This window comes from Puma concolor, chromosome B1, assembly GCF_028749965.1.
Source record: "Puma concolor isolate L17-30 chromosome B1, mPumCon1.1.hap2, whole genome shotgun sequence".
In the NCBI taxonomy this organism is placed as follows: Eukaryota; Metazoa; Chordata; class Mammalia; order Carnivora; family Felidae; genus Puma; species Puma concolor.
The window spans coordinates 151,056,925-151,075,252 of record NC_141670.1 but is presented as its reverse complement, the minus strand read 5'-3'; the positions used below and the strand labels follow the sequence as shown (position 1 = coordinate 151,075,252).

Sequence of the window (18,328 nt, the reverse complement as noted above, 5' to 3'; positions counted from 1 at the left end):
CCCTATATGCAAGGTAGTTTCTTTCTAGCCCAGTGATAACAGTATTTCCAGTGATAGTGGGATTAGAGGCACATACGAATACAAGATCATCTACCCTTTTCCTTATTTATTTGCTTACCGAAACCTCTACTGTTAGTTCGTACCAGTTATATTTTAACTACTTAATTCATTCATTCCTGTGTGTGAATGACAGCCGCATCAGAAGTTAAGAGAAGTTTATAAAAAACGATTCATTTTACCAGAATATCTAAGAAATGGACTTATCTTTCCGTGCTGTATTTTTATCTCAGCTGTGGGACCTGTGGCAAGGTGCTAATGTGGCGATTGGAATAATCACTAAATCAATTTAAAGACAATACTATCTGAATTTGCTCAGAGGGGTCATGAGGTGACTGTTTCATCCTTGCGGATTCCACCACACCATCTGTTCTGAAATTTGAAGTGTATCCTGCATCATTTACTAAGAATGAATTTGATTTGCTTGTCATGAAAAGTTCAAGATGTGGGTATATGAATTACCAAAGAGTAAAATGTGGACGTATGATTCAAAAATGCAAAAAAAAAAAAAATATTCTGATACTTTTCCAAAGCTCTGTGAGGGATGCAGTTTTGAACAAGGAACTTATGAAGAAACTGCAAGAATATAACTTTGATATTATTTTTGGAGATGCCATTTCTCCTTGTGGTGAGTTACTGTCTGAATCATTTAACCTACTTTTGGTCTACCGTCTTTACTTTACCACTAGCAATATGTATGCAAAACTGTGGAAGGCTTACGTGATCTTCCTTTGTACCTGCTGTCATCTCAGAACTTAATGACAAAGTGATAATTACGAAGAGGGTGACAAATATGTCGTATTACTCCTATATTTTGACTTTGTATTTGAGACCTTTAATAAGAATTGGGATAAGCTTTACAATGAAAGATAAGTCAGTAGTTTATTTATTACATTTTATCTAAAGTAGGTGGAAAGAAACCTTATTTTATATATACTGTACATAGATATACTACACATAGATACATAGATATAGATGATATAGATGTAGAGTTTATATATATATATATATATATATATAATTTTAAACTAAAGAGAATTTATATTTTCTTAGGTTTAGTGTTGAAATGGATATATAATAGTTTCTCAATCAAAATTTATCAATCATTCAAGAGAACTTGTGTAAAGTAATCTAGAACTCTGTGACACTAGAGATGTCCCTCCACTTGACATTGATCTACTATATTAATATTCTTAAGGTTTTAATTATTTAAAGAGCACTGTGTTTTTCATAAATCCTGATGTCTCTGTTATTTATTGCTGTGTAACCTACCATCTTAAAACTCAGGGTTTAAACCAAACATTATTTGCTGATCCTACAGACCAGCAATTTAGGCTGGGCTCAAGGGAATGTTTTTCTTTTGGGGCTTTCCTGGACTCACTCATTAGGCCCCAGCTAAGGAGGAATGGTCCAAAAAAGTGTCACTCACATGGCTAGGGTTTGCTAAATTAGCAGGACACTTTGATTCTCACTTCATATGGCCTATCCAAAGACAAGCATGTGCTTTTTCCAGTGATAGAAGTCCACAAGAGCTCACATGAAAGTTCTAGGCCTAGGCTTAGAAGTCATACTATGTCACTTTTGCCACTGCTATTGGTAAAACAGGTCATGAGGCAAATCCAATCCAAAGTTTGGAGAAATAGCCTCCACATCTTGATAGAAGAACTTGCAAAGAATATGTAGCTATTTTCTGGGGCGCCTGGGTGGCGCAGTCGGTTAAGCGTCCGACTTCAGCCAGGTCACGATCTCGCGGTCCGTGAGTTCAAGCCCCGCGTCGGGCTCTGGGCTGATGGCTCAGAGCCTGGAGCCTGTTTCCGATTCTTTGTCTCCCTCTCTCTCTGCCCCTCGCCCGTTCATGCTCTGTCTCTCTCTGTCCCAAAAATAAATAAACGTTGAAAAAAAAAAAAAAAAAGAATATGTAGCTATTTTCAATGCACTACAGGAAGAAACTTCATTAAATATACTTATAAAATCAATGAAGGTCAGTTATGAGGAAACATATTTTCCAAGCCTCTTTCTGTTTTAAAATATTCTTCATATATAAGAAATAGTGACTATTTTGTGTGAACTTTACATTTGCTTGCCTTTACAATTAAAAATTACTATGCACTTGTAGCTAAGGTACCTTTCAGCTTTCAAAATCAAAGTCCTGGGGCACCTGGGTGGCTCAGTCGGTTGAACGTCCGACTTCGGCTCAGGTCATGATCTCGCGGTTCGTGGGTTTGAGCCCCCAGTCGGGCTCTGTGCTGACAGCTCGGAGCCTGGAGCCTGCTTCTGATTCTGTGTCTCCATCTCTCTCTGCCCCTCCCCTGCTCTTTCTCTGTCTCTCTCTGTCTCTCAAAAATAAATAAATGTTGGGGCGCCTGGGTGGCGCAGTTGGTTAAGCGTCCGACTTCAGCCAGGTCACGATCTCGCGGTCCGTGAGTTCGAGCCCCGCGTAGGGCTCTGGGCTGATGGCTCGGAGCCTGGAGCCTGTTTCCGATTCTGTGTCTCCCTCTCTCTGCCCCTCCCCCATTCATGCTCTGTCTCTCTCTGTCCCAAAAATAATAAATAAACGTTAAAAATAAATAAATAAATAAATAAATGTAAAAAAAAAATCAAAGTTCTTATATCTCTCTTCTAGATTCAAATTTTTACTATTATATCTGTTCTAATTCTTTCATCTAATCATCTAATATCTCCATTAGAAAGGAAAATTGCTTCATTGTGGATAAGTTGTCTCTGGGCATTATTTATATTACTCCTTCCTTCTCAATGGAATAAAAATCATCTGCTAGGTAAATCTGAAACATTGGGGATTACATTAGAATTATCAATATCTGTTTTCTAATGCTAGATTACTTACTCTCAGCAAAAATGTGAGGGTCCGGTATATTTGTCATATCTGAATGATTTCTAATCATGATCCTGTGAGCACATTCATTCAATAAAGAAGTTTATTGAGCTTCACCTATGTTTCCTGTTTAAAGGGGAAATTGATAAACATTTGTTGAGAACTTACTCTCTCCCGGGAAATCTTCTATGTCCTTCATATTTATTCACTCATGGAGGACACACATAGAAATTCTTTTTATAGGCACTATTAGTCTTCTCATTTTACAGATGTGAAAACTGAAGTACAGAAAGTTCACGTAACTTACTCAAGTTCTCATAGGTAAGAAATGTTGGGATGGAATTGAAAGACAGCAGTCTGGCCCCTGGACCTAACAAATTTGCATATTGCAATAACTGAAAGAAAAGAGAGACCCTAACTTCAAAACCTATTACTGGAAGAGACACTGTACTAAGTACCAAGTATACTATTATATAGAAGACCAAGAAAGTTAATTTTTCTTAATCTGAGTGGTCTTTTTTTTTTTTTTTGAGATAGAAAGATAGAGAGACAGAGAGAGAGGGAGCAGGAGTGGGGGAGGGGCTGAGGTAGAGGGAAAAAGAGAATCTTAAGCAACCTCCACACCCAGCATGTGGCCTGATATGGGGCTTGATCTCATGACCATGAGATCATAACCTGAGCCAAAATCAAGAGTCTGATGCTTAACCAACTGAGCCACCCAGGCGTCCCCTGAGTGGTCTTTTTAACAGATGCTTTCCATTGCCAGCATATGTCACCAACTACCCAAACTTAACTTTACCAAAAAAAGTGTTCTCTTATGACAATTTACTCAATAGAAAGAGCATCTTTTTGTTGAGCAGTATTATAAACATTTTGGAAACCTAAGAAAAATATCCCTTTCAAATGGAAGTTAACTACCCTCGTATAAATGTCATAATTATTCTTAGGAGCTAAAAGGTATGTCAGATTAAGGTTACTGAGAAAATAAAGCTCTTAGTTATTAAAACATTAACCTGTGACTATATATTTTGTATGAGGTTACTGGAGGCAGTGGGTTAGAGAATACAAGTAAGACTAAAGCCTCTAAAATAAATCTGCTAAAAATTAAAGAATCACAGGTCATAGAAAAGAAACTCTTCTTTTAGGTAAACCTAGAACATTGGGGACTTTTTTGACTCTCTGAGATTCCATTGCAAGTTCATGAAAGGTAATGTGAAGGAAAACAGGGCATTGAATGACAACTAAAGTAGAAAGCTGGATGGTAAATGAAGTGAGAAGGTGGGCAGATCCATGACCAAAAACCAAACTGAAACACAAAAAACACTAAAGAGATAATACAAAGACCAAAGTTTCTAAGATAAATCTGCTAAAAATTAACCAAGAATCATAGGCCATAGAGAATAATCTTTTAGATGATGCAATATACGGACTTGCACGGTAATACGAAAGAAACAGGGCATCAAGAGGCAAACAACCAAAGTAGAAAACCGGATGGTGAGTGGAATGGGTCTGTGGGAATAAAAAACTAAATAAATAATCCAAAGTCATAAAGAAGCAAAGGAACCCTTATTTTGGGTAACTAAGGGGACATAGATGCAAAAGACTGATGCAAATAAACATGTACAACAAGAAGTTTTCCAGCTTAGTTCTCCAGAAGTTGTTTGCCTTTTCTTGAACAGGCACCAATCACAGCACTGCTGATTTATTCTAGGCCTAGAAAGTGACAAAAGAGATCGCTTGGTTAAATTACAAATATATAAAAAGGAAAATTTACAACACTTTGAAAGTGAATCTCTCTTACCACCCACTCCCACATGCTTAGTAATATTTATCTTCAGTTTTTTAATTTTATTATTTTTCTGGAGACCAGAGACACAAATTTAGATCCAGGAAAACACTTAATGGGCTGAATCATGGAACAGTTCTTTGGCTCCCATTCTTTCCTGGCAGTTATCAAGCAGCCTTCCCTTTACATTAAATCATAATAATTAATACATGTCAGAATGTTTCAAGTTTCCTCGAACAGATAAAAATACATGATATGGATGTGGAGGTGAAAGACATCATTTTATGTAGTGCATCTCATTCATGATGCACTTTACTGATTATAGAAAGTCCAGGAATTTGGTCCTGCAATAACTTTTCTTTTGTAAAATATACAGGAAAGGATGAGTCTGCAAAGCTATGGAAAGGGAGGCATGTTGATTCCTGGTGAGGTCTGCATCATCAGGGAGGACCTTTGAGCCACTGGGGCTTCTCTGCTTGCCTTTCCCTATACTTCTAAAGGATAATCAACTTCCTGTCTTTGCTGTGGTGGCTGGCTGAGTGCAACTGAAGACCAGATTGAGAGAAGTGTGATCAATGCAAATTTTTCATGCTGCAGACCCATATTTAATATGGAAGATCAGGGTGAGATTTAGACAACACAAAATAACCATAAAATACCTAGGAATAAATCTAACCAAAGAGGTAAAAAATCTATACACTGAAAACTATAGAAAGCTTATGAAAGAAATTGAAGAAGACACAAAGAAATGTAAAAAGATTCCATGCTCCTGGATAGGAAGAACAAATATTGTTAAAATTTCGATACTACCCAAAGCAATCTACATATTCAGTGCAATCCCTATCAAAATAACACCAGCATTCTTCACAGAGCTAGAACAAATAATCCTAAAATTTATATGGAACCAGAAAAGACCCCGAATAGCCAAAGCGATCTTAAAAAAGAAAACCAAAGCAGGAGGCATCACAATCCCAGACTTCAAGCTATACTACAAAGCTGTATTCATCAAGAGAGTATGGTACTGGCACAAGAACAGACACTCAAATCAATGGAACAGAATAGAGAACCCAGAACTGGACCCACAAATGTATGGCCAACTAATCTTTGACAAAGCAGGAAAGAATATCCAGTGGAATAAAGACAGTCTCTTCAGCAAGTGGTGCTGGGAAAACTGGACAGTGACATGCAGAAGAATGAACCTGGACCACTTTCTTACACCATACACAAAAACAAACTCACAGTGAATGAAAGACCTCAATGTAAGACAGGAAGCCATCAAAATCCTCGAGGAGAAAGCAGGCAAAAACCTCTTTGATCTTGCCTGCAGCAATTTCTCACTCAACACGTCTCTGGAGGCAAGGGAAACAAAAGCAAAAAATAACTACTGGGACTTCATCAAAATAAAAACCTCTGCACAGGGAAGGAAACAATCAGCAAAACTAAAAGGCAACTGACAGAATGGGAGAAGATATTTGCAAATGACATATCAGAGAAAGGGTTAGTATCCAAAATCTATAAAGAACTGATCAAACTCAACACCCAGAAAACAATCCAGTGAAGAAATGGGCAAAAGACATGAATAGACACTTCTCCAAAGAAGACATCCAGATGGCCAAGTGACACATGAACAAATGCTCCACATCACTCAACATCAGGGAAATACAAATCAAAACTACAATGAGATACCACCTCACACGTGTCAGAATGGCTAACATTAACAACTCAAGCAACAACAGACGTTGGCAAGGTTGCAGAGAAAGAGGATCTCTTTTGCATTGTTGGTGGGAATGCAAGCTGGTGCAGCCACTCTGGAAAATAGTATGGAGGTTCCTCAAAAAACTAAAAATAGAACTACCCTACGACCCAGCAATTGTACTACTAGGCATTTATCCACAGGATACAGGTGTGTTGTTTTGAAGGGGCACATGCGCCCCCATGTTTATAGTAGCACTATCAACAATAGCCAAAGTATGGAAAGAGCCCAAATGTCCATCGATGGATGAATGGATAAAGAAGAGGTGGTATATATATACAAAGGAGTATTACTCGACAATCAAAAAGAATGAAATATTGCCATCTGAACTATGTGGGTGGAACTAGAGGGTATTGTGCTAAGCGAATTTAGTTGGTCAGAGAAAGACAAAAATCCTATGACTTCACTCATATGAGGACTTTAAGAGACAAACGATGAACGTAAAGGAAGGTAAACAAAAATAATATCAAAACAGGGAGGGAGAAAAACAGAAGAGACTCATAAATATGGAGAACAAACTCAGGGTTGCTGGAGGGGTTGTGGGAGGGAGGATGGGCTAAATGGGTAAGGGGCACTAAAGAATCTACTCCTGAAATCATTGTTGCACTATATGCTAACTAATTTGGATGTAAATTTAAAAAAATAAAAAATAAAACGAGTTAATAAATGAGACATAAATAAATAAATAAATAAATAAATAAACATTAAAAAAATCAGTAAAAAAAAAGAAAAAGAAAACAACTTCTTATTCAGTCACTCACATCAACCTTGGGGCATTTCTCCATTTTCAATGAGGAGCAAAGTGAGTTCTGAGCTGGGCCCAGGTGCCATGTGAAACTCAGTCACATGTGTCTTCGTCAAATGATGAGGATCATTAGCACGGAAAATAAAGCACACTTAAAATGCCATAGGGTTAAGTAAAAATACCACAAATATCATAAAAGAGACACAAGCCTAATGATACGGAGATGGAAAACAAGATAGCCATTTAGAATGTAATATAAATCATATAAATGCTCACAGAGAAATACTCACAAACATATCAGTCACCTTGAATTTGTAATACATGAAGGAAAATGACTTTTTATTGAATATTTGAACCTAGAAAGCCTGCAGAAGTGGGAGTATTTTATTAAATACGTAACCTTTTCACGCACAGGGTCTTCTTTTCATTTTTGTTGTTTAAATGTTTGTTTAAACTTTAAACACGGGCATACGTAGAACGTCCTGCCCCACAGAGATCTGAAACTGTATTACTATGTCTTCTAAGAAATATAAACAAAAATTCACAACTAATATATCTTTGTTTCTCTATTTTCTTTTTCAGGAAGATCCACTACATTATGTGAAATGATGGGAAAAGCTGGCATGTGGCTGATACAAAATATTGGGATTTTGAATTTCCTCACCCCCTCCTCCCCATCCCACCCCCATTAACTAATTTTGCATTCATTGGAGGACTCTACTGAAAACTTGCCAAAATATTGCCTAATGTAAAACTTTAATCCCTTAGAAAGAGTCTTCCATCCGACATTCAAACATCTTACCGAAAAGACATGGGGCAATGTGTAAAATTTCTTCACACCAGTCCCTCACATGACAGCGTTTCATAGTTCACCTACCACCGAAGATTCCAGGCTACATAACCATTGTGAAAAGTGTGAAAGAAGTGTAAGATCATGTGGATATAGCCACTATAAAACAGTCTTTCACAGTCCAACATGTAAGAAAGGATAATTTTTTTCCACAAATGTGTGTTCTGCATCCGCAAGATGCTAGATTCCACCCTCAGCACTGAAGGAGAGTGAATGACATAAATGCAGTCACTGCTCTTGGGAAACTTATAGAATAAGCAGCTATGAAAACTATAGATGTTGGGGCACCTGGGTGGCTCAATCAGTTAAACACCTGACTCTTGATTTCAGCTCAGGTCATGATCTTACTGCTCATGAAATCAAGATAAGATAGAGTCTAGTGTTTTGATACATTGTATTATGATAGCCAGAAAATATACAAAGACCCCAATCCTGACACTAATACCTTTTCCATAAAATATGGTTGTACAAGAAAAAAAAAGAGAGAAAAATGGGAAGGAAAAAAAAAAGGTTTTGCATACCTACCTTATTGGATCGGTGTGAGAATAAAAAGCTCTATGACATTTTTCATTATTTGCAGATGACATATTTTCAACCGTGTCTACTCACTAAAGTTTATTGGTAACCCCCAAACCAATACTTGTAGCGCTTTCATAGTCACTCACAGATATGCACAGAGCAGCAACAAACATAGATTCACCCAATAGGCATGTTCCCCGTTGAGGCTGAATAAGGCCATACTCTGCCTTCTTGTTTCATTACAGACTATAAACAAGTGTCCCTTTCCTAGTATATTTTATGACACATCTTTTGCATTTCTGTGCTCTTTCTTGGTGATTTCATTGTTTAGAATGGCCCCTGAGGACAGTGCTGAAGTGTTTTCTAATGTTCCTAAGAGGAGGCAAGAAGATTGTGATGTGCCTCAGAGAGAAAATATGTTTGTTGGCTAAGCTTCATTCAGTTCCATTAGTTATAGCACTTTTGACTATGAATTTGATGGTAATAAATCAATAATATATATTAAATAAAGTGTTTTTAAACAGAAATACACCTGAAACAAAGTTATATGTGTATCAACTGAGGAAAATGTGAGGAGAGACTAGTAGGAACCTAACTGTATATTTCCCCCGGGAGCAATGATTCGATATTTGCTAACACATTCTGTTATAGAACATAACTACTGTGAATAGTTTCTGAGAAGCCTTTCTCAGAAATTATTTGTTCTGGTGCACTAAAATTCATTCTTTAGTGCATATACTGAATAATTTTATTTGAATCATTTAAATTGCCTAGTATCACTGGCTAGGCTTGAGACAAATATAGTAAGTAAGATACCAGGAAGGAAATATCCAGTTTAATGTTAACCTACACAATAAGCCACAAAGTTAGAAATACAAATAAAAGTTTTCAATAACTTTATGTAATGCACTCCAATTAGTTTATATATAGACTGATTAAATATCTTATCCATTACATCACACTGTCAAGGAGTAAAATCCACCTGAAATAGTTTATAAGCAAAATTTGTCACACTCATTATTATAACTATGGCTCTGGCTCCCTTTAAATATCTGGGCCAGGATCAGAAATAGCATCACATTTATATACAAGATTTAATCATTTTATATAAAAATAATGTTAATGCACATCATTGCAATTTTGTTAGAACTCTGAGTAAAAAGTTCTGAGTAAAAGGGAAGAAAAAAAGTATACAAGGTTTTGAAAAGTTATTTCCTTAATGTGAGATGAGATTAATATACCATGCCAGATATTAGCAGAGCATAAGGCAGAAAGAAAAAAGGAAAAGGAAAATATTTCCATAAATCTTTGTCTCCATCAATTAATATAATACCACCAGAAAAAAAGATTAATGGATAAATCTTAGCTGAAGCTTAAACTTGGGGAGCCTATTGATAGTGGGAATTTGAAACACAAGGAAAGGTTGTGGTTAATAAATTGAGGGTTCTTTCTTATGTGCATTTCAATGTTTTAACAAGAGTGCTGTCCTTCTCTTACCAAAGTGATTATATGTAATCTCATAATTAGGTTATATTATCATATGTAGCCTTCACAATCAGGAAAATCTATATATCAAAAGAGACTTCATGAAATGTTGTCAAGAAGAAATATGGATCGATTCAATAACACCTATATTGGACACAATGACACACAAATGTAAGAAGCCTAGTTATGGATTTGTCTTTCACTGTATTCAAGGATTTCTGTTAGCAGTTCAGATCCTTTTGAATATATAAGTCAACTGCCAACTCCTCAAAAGATACAAAAATAAATTAATTAAAAGTTGATCAATCAAAGCTAGGTTTATTTGACATAACAAGAAGGGAGAACAGCACCTTGACAGGGTTTTACTATGATTTGAGAAGAAGGAAGTCAAGGGAGGATCATTCTAAGGTGCTGGGGCCTGAGTTGGTGATCACAAGGAAGATTTTGTAAAGCATGGCAATGATTGGAACTGGGAAAAGTTTATGACATCACTTTGGATTGTTGGACACAGTGAGGTGAGATCTTGAAACTTGTTTTCGTGAATAACCTATGTGTTTTAATAAGTAAACTACATTAGTGGTTACAATTTTTGTTTAATCGACCCTTAAATACACCCTTGGGACATAATGTCCTTGATCTGCTTTCGAGATATGACTATAATTCTCAAACATCTCCTCCCCAGTGGCCTACCAGCACATACTCCCCAGCCACTGGAGTTATAAAAGCAGGTCTTACAGGAGGTGGAGTTGTGGAGATCTACTTGCAGCTACCTAAGATGTGTTTCTGCCCTTAAGTCCCCTTAATAAACCATTTATTGTCAAGCAGGACTTGTCAGTCTTTATATTTTGTCTTATGGTTCCTCTGGCCTTTAGAGATCATTTTGCATATATCTCCCTCTCATGGAACACATGATATATTCAAAGGGCTGAAAGGAAAAAAACTTCAACCAAGAATACTCTACCTGGGAAGGATGTCATTCAGAATGGAAGGAGAGATAAAGAGTTTCCCAGAATAGAAAACCTAGGAATAAAGGAAGCTGAAAAGAGCTGAAAGACCTACTCAAAACTATAAAACAGTGATGAAATAAATTAAAAATGACACTAATAAATGGAAAAATATTCTATGCTCATGGACTGGAAGAAGTAACATTGTTAAAATGTCCATACTACCTAAAGCAATCTACAGATTCAATGCAATCTCTATCAAAATACCAATAAAAATTTTCATAGAACAAAAATTAATAATACTAAAATTTGTATGGAACCACCAAAGACTCCAAATAGCCAAAGCAATCTTGAGAAAGAAGAACAAAGCTGGAGGCATCACAATCTCACATTTCAAGACAACTACAAGACTACAGTAATTAAAACAGTGTGGTACTGACACGAAAGCAGGCACACAGATAAATGGAACAGAATAGAGAGCCCAGACATCAACCCACACTTATATGGTCAATTAATCTATAATGAAGGAGGTAAGAAGATACAATGAGGAAAAGACAGTCCCTTCAGTTAATGCTGCTGGAAAAACTGAAAGTTATTTGCAAAAGAATAAAACTGAACCACTTCCTTACAACATATTCAAAAATAAATTCAAAATGGATTAAAGACCTAAATATGAAACATGAAGTCATAAAGCTCCTAGAAGAAAACATAGGCAGCAATCTCTTTGACACTGTTTGCAGCAACATTTCTCTAGGTATGTCTCCTCAAGCAAGGGAAACAAAAGCAAAAATAAACTTCTATTTTATTATTGGTAATACACCAAAATAAGGTTTTGCACAGGGTAGGCAACCATCAACAAAACAAAAAGGCAAGTTACAGGGAGAAGATATTCACAAATGACATATCCATGAAGGGGTCAATATTCAAAATATATAAGAAATTATACAATCCAACGCCAAAGAAACAAAATAATCCAATTAAAAATAGAGGACCTGAATAGACACTTTCTAAAGAAGACAAATAGATGAAGCCTGTATGGCTTAGTCAGTAGAGCTCATGACTCTTGATCTCAGAGTTGTGAGTTCAAGCCCCATGTTGGGCATGGAGCCTACTTAAAAAAAAAAAAAAAGAAGAAGAAGAAAAAGAAGATGACAAACAGATGGCCCACAGACACATGAAAAGATGCCCAACATCACTAATCATCAGGGAAATGCCAATCAAAACCACAATGAGATATCACCTTACATCAGTCAGAATGGCTAGAATCAAAAAGACAAAAAATAACAGCTATTGGCAAAGATGTGGAGAAAAAGGAACCACCACCCTGTTGGTGGTGCAGCCACAATAGAAAACAGTATGGAGGTTCCTCAAGAAATTAAAAATAGAAACACCATACGATCCAGTAATTCCGCTACTGGGTATTTACCCAGAGAAAACAAAAACACTAATTCAAAAATATATATGCACCTATGTTTCCTGCAACATTATTTGCGATAGCCAGCATATGGAAGCAACCCAAATGTCCATCAATAGATGAATGAATAAAGAAGATATAGTATATATAGACAATGCAATGTTACTCCACCGTAAAAAAAAAAAAAGAAAAAAGAATGAGATCTTGCCATCTGTGATAATATGGACAGACCTAGAGGGTATTATGCTCAGTGAAGTAAGTCAGAGAAAGAAAGACAAATACCATATGATTCCACTTATATGTGGAATCTAAAAAACAAAGCAAATGAATAAACAAACCAAAAGCAGAAAGACTCAAAAATACAGAAAACCGATGGTTGCTAGAAAAAAGAGGGGGAAGGGGAAAGCAAAATGGGTGAAAGGGAGTAGGAGATACAGGCTTCCAGTTATGGAATGAATGTCAGGAGGATAAAAGGTACACCATAGGGAATATAGTCAAAGTTACTTCAATGGCGCTGTATGGTGGCAAATAGAATCTACATTTGTGGTGAGCATAGCATAACAGATAACTTGTTGAATCACTATGTTGTAACCTAAAACTAATATAACATTGTGTGTCAACTATGCTTCAATAAAAAAAGGAATAAAAGATTATCTTTATTTTTTTATTTTATTTTATTTTTTTTTTAATTTTTTTTTCAACGTTTATTTATTTTTTGGACAGAGAGAGACAGAGCATGAACGGGGGAGGGGCAGAGAGAGAGGGAGACACAGAATCAGAAACAGGCTCCAGGCTCTGAGCCATCAGCCTGACGCGGGGCTCGAACTCATGGACCGCGAGATCGTGACCTGGCTGAAATCGGCCGCTTAACCGACTGCGCCACCCAGGCGCCCCTAAAAGATTATCTTTAAAAAGTCCATGCCACAAAAAAAATTTTGTGAGGTGAAGGATGTGTTAACTAATTTTATGGAGAAATCATTTCACGATATATTTGTACACCTTAAACCTGCACAATGTTATATCAATGATATCTCAATAAAGTCAGAAAACAAAATTTTACAATAAAGCATTATGCTAATTAAAGTACCAGCACAAAAGACAACATAATTTATATTTTCATTTATATGAAATGCTCAGAATAGGCAATATATAAGACAGAAAGTAGATACAATGTGGCTAGGGCTGAGAGATGAAGAAAATGGAGAGTTTCATTAGAGGGTAAAGGTTTCCATCTGGGGTGAAGAAAGTGCTCTAAAATTGATCAGTTTTGTTCACGATGGTTGCACAATTCTGTGAATATACTATGAAATACTAAATTGTACACTTTAAATTTGGCAATTGTATAGTATGTGAATTACATGTCAACAAAATTTCTATGAACAGAACAAAAAAATCCCTTGAACCATCATATCCAAGCAAAATAATTCACCTGTATAATAACTTTAATTCTTGTTAAGAAGACTGCAGACACAGTTACCTCTTGCCTCTTCAAAATATATTACATAAGATAGGTGATTTGCACATGCAAGATCATTGGCTCTTAGCTAGATAATAGAACTTATAATCATCAAACAGACACTAAGCACATGTGTATACAGCTGAAGTCATCTGCCTTTGACTTTTTCCACCTGCCATCCAAATGCTTTGACTGTTCATATAATGTGTTTACCTTGAATGTAAGGGTTACATTTTAACTTCTTGATTGACTTCTCTTTGGGTATTAGCACAAGCGATGGTAGGAGGAAACAGGAATTTGAAAAGAAGCATTACATTCCACCAGGATATCTATGAAATGGATTTCAGTTCTTCTGCTGCTACGGCTGAGCTGTTACTTTAGCTCTGGGAGTTGTGGACAGGTGCTGGTGTGGCCCACAGAATACAGCTACTGGATCAACATGAAGACAATCCTGGATGAACTTGTCCAGAGAGGTCATGAAGTGACTGTTCTGACATCTTGAGCTTCCATTCTTGTTGATCCAAGCAAATCATCTACTATTAAATATGAGATTTATCCTACACATTTACTGAAAGATGATTTTAGGATTCTCTTCAGAAAATTGATCACCAAATGGACATACAATTTATCGAAAGATACATTCTGGGCATATTTTTCACAACTGCAAGAAAACTCGTGGGAATATTCTGACTGTATTGAAAAGCTCTGTAAAGATGCAGTTTTGAACAGGAAACTCATGACAAAATTACAAGAATCAAAGTTTGATGTCATACTTGCAGATACCGTTGGACCCTGTGGTGACCTGCTGGCTGAGCTACTCAAAATACCTTTAGTGTACAGTCTCCCCTTCTCTCCGGGCTTTACATTTGAAAAGTATAGTGGAGGACTTTCTCTCCCTCCATCCTACGTACCTGTTATCATGTCAGAATTAAGTGATCAAATGGCATTCATGGAGAGAGTAAAAAATATGATATACGTGCTTTATTTTGACTTTTGGTTCCAAACATTTAATCAGAAGAGGTGGGATCAGTTTTACAGTGAAGTACTAAGTCATGTTTCTCACTGGTGGCATGAAGTCTTAATTATCCTAGTGCCTTGGAAGGTACATTTGTATAAAGCCAGAGGAATTTGTCTTTTATAAGTGAAACGATGAAATGAAAATATGAAATGATCTCTCAATCCTCAATCTCACAAATATTACGGAAAGACTTATACAACAGGGTCAGTTTGAACCTGTGGTCCAGTATTAGTACTTACACTCCAGGAAGTCAATACCCATAAATAAAGCACTGAGGATTTCTTGAAGCAATTACATATCCATTATTTGTGTGTTTGTTTTTAATATTTAAACTTTTTTTTTTTACTTTTTTCTGGGTAAAGTGTTTAATCCTTCCTTTGTTTATTAAATACAGGGTGAAAATATTACTTATGATATACTTTATTTTTTAGAATAATTTGAAGTCACAGCATATTGAATCGAGATTTCCCACATAACCCCTGTCCCCACACATTCGTAAGTTCCCCCATTATCAACATCTCCCACCAGAATGGTACATTCGTTACAACTGATGAACCTATACTGACACATTATCATCCAAAGTCCATAGTTTACAATAGAATTCACTTTTGGTGTTGTACATTCTATAGGTTTTAACAAATTTGTAATGACATGTACCCGCCACTATTATATCAGAGTAGTGCCTTAAAAGTCCTCTCTGCTGCACCTATTTCCTACATATCCATTTTACTATACTTTTCCCATCTTTAAGAAAAGGCATTAGAAATTTCACTATCTTGATGTAAGCAGACGTGTAGACTGAGGAGTTCCATATTTCTAGCACAACAGTCTGTATAGAGTATTGAGGACATTTTCATTTGTTTCTCCTCAGTTTCCTCATTTAAAACTTAAAGTGTTTTGTCACATTACCTGAAAGATTCCTTCACATTTTGAAGATATGGTGGCTCTATCCCAGACTCAGGAACCTATAATATGAAGTTTCCAATGATTACACATTCTTTCACAAGGCCTTACAAATCATGTTTTAAAGACTTAAACATCTTGTTGAAGGGTGCACACAACTATGTCACTCCATAAAGACAAAATGAGCCAAAGTTAACAGTGCATGTGTTTCCATACTTGATGAAAATATTCCAGCTGTTATTTGCAAATATTATTTAATACACATAAATTATTAAGCTACTCATATGAACCAACCGCAATGGTAAGCACAAGGAATCAAGCCATACCCTCAAAGCCTCACAGTTTTCTTGGAAAATCTAGGATCAAGGAAATAACTTGCTAAATTATAGAAATTAGACAGGATTCTAGGGAAAGGTGTTTCCATTGGTTAACTGATTGGGGAGCTCAAATAGTTGCTTACATTTGCATCTGTTACTTTTGCAGCATTTCAGAGTAAACAGATGCGTGTTTAATTTGATAGTGGCTTAGGTTTAATAATCGTTTATGATTGTGAGTGTACTACTGTGATGTTAGAAATGAGCCTCTTACACTTTGTCTTTTATATATACATATGAACAACATATATATGTAAATATATATTTGCATCATTATATATGTGTGCATCATTATACGTGCTTTGTATCATATATGTATTGTGTGTGTACATAATTAAACCACAAACACTCTTAAACATTTTTGGCTAAATTATTCCAAACTCCTTTCAGAAAATTCCCTCATATATTCACATTATATTACTTTAATCTCCTCTACCTTTTGCTTGGTGTGGGTTTATTTATTTATTTATTTATGTACTTACTTATTTACTCTTTTTTTCTATTAAGTTTTTATTTTGATTCCAGCATAGTTAACAGTGTTATGTTCATTTCAGGTGACAATACAGTGAATCAACAATTCCATCCATCACTCAGTGCTCATCACAACAAATGCGCTCATTAATCCCCATCACCTATTTTACCCATTCCCCTCATTCACCTCCCCTCTGATAACCATCAGTTTGTTCTCTACAGTTAAGAGTCTGTTTCTTGATTTGTCTCTCTCTCTCTTTTTGTCCTTTGCTTGTTTGTTTCATTTCTTAAATCCATACATAAGTGAAATCATTTGGTATTGGTCTTAGCCAATTTCACTTAGCTTAATTTCACTTAGCATAATACTCTCTAGCTCCATCCATGTCATTGCAAATGGTAAGATTTCATTTTTCTGTATCTGTTCAATCTACAGACCCTTGGGCTGTTTCCATATTTGGCTATTATAGATAATGCTGATATAAACATATGGGTACATGTATCCATTTGAATTAGTATTTTTGTATTTTGGGGTATGTGGTAGTGCAATTGCTGGATCATAGGGTAGTTCTATTTTTAACTTTTTGAGAAATCTCCACACTTGTTTGTGTTTTTTATTTTAGCCATTCTGAAAGGTGTGAAGTGGTATCTCATTGCAGTTCTGACTTGTATTTCCCTGATGATAACTGACGTGGAGCATCTTTTCATGTGTCTATTGGCCATCTATATCTCTTCTTTGGAGAGGTGTATGTTTATGTCTTCTGTCCATTTTTTAATTGGATTATTTGGTTTTGGGATGTTGAGCTGCACAAATTATTTATGTATTTTGGATAACTTACGTTTTCTTGTATATATCATTTGCAAATATCTTCTCCCATTCAGTTAAATTGCCTTTTAGTTTTGTTAATTATTTCCTTCATTGCACGGAAGGTTTATTTTATTTTGATGTAATCCCAATAGTTTATTTTTGCTTTGGTTTCCCTTGCCTCAGGAGAAAAATCTAGAAAACCATATCTAGAAAAATATTGCTACTGCTCATGTCAGAGACATTACTGTCTTTGCTCTCCTCTAGGATTTTTACATTCTCAGGTCTCACATTTAGGTCTTTAATCTATTCTGAATGTATTTTTGTGTATGGTGTAAGAAAGTGGTCTAGTTTTATACTTTGCATGTGGCTATCCAGTTTTACCAACATCATTTGTTGAAGAGATTTTTTTTCCCATTGGATATTTTTTCCTGTTTTGTCAAAGATTAATTGACCATATAATTGTGGGTTCATTCTGGGTTTTCTATGCTGTTCCATTGATCTATGTGTCTGTCTTTGTGTCAATACAATACTGTTTTGATTACTACAGCCTTGCAGTATAACTTGAATTCAGGAATTGTGATGCCTCCAGTTTTTTTCTTTTTCAAGATTGCTTTGGCTATTTGGGTCTTTTGTAGTTCCATACAAATTATAGGATTGTTTGTTCCAGCTCTGTGAAAAATGCTGTTAGTGTTTTGATAGCGATTACATTAAATCTGGATTGCTTTGGGTAGTGTAGACAGTTTAGTATTTGTTCTTCCAATCTATGAGCTACCCTGAGTAGCTCAGTTAGTTAAGCATCCAGCTCCTGATTTCGGCTCAGGTCGTGATCTCATGGTTTATAAGTTCAAGCCCCACATCAGGCTCTGTGCTGACATTGTGGAACCTGTTTGGGATTCTCTCTCTCTGCCCATCCCC

At 36.0% G+C, this 18,328-nt stretch overlaps 1 pseudogene; it reads left to right on the top strand.

Annotated features, from left to right (window-relative positions):
- The first annotated feature begins 14,170 nt into the window (after positions 1–14,170).
- The window catches only part of LOC112858719 (UDP-glucuronosyltransferase 2B31-like), a 30,356-nt pseudogene continuing 26,198 nt past the window's right edge, over positions 14,171–18,328 (top strand).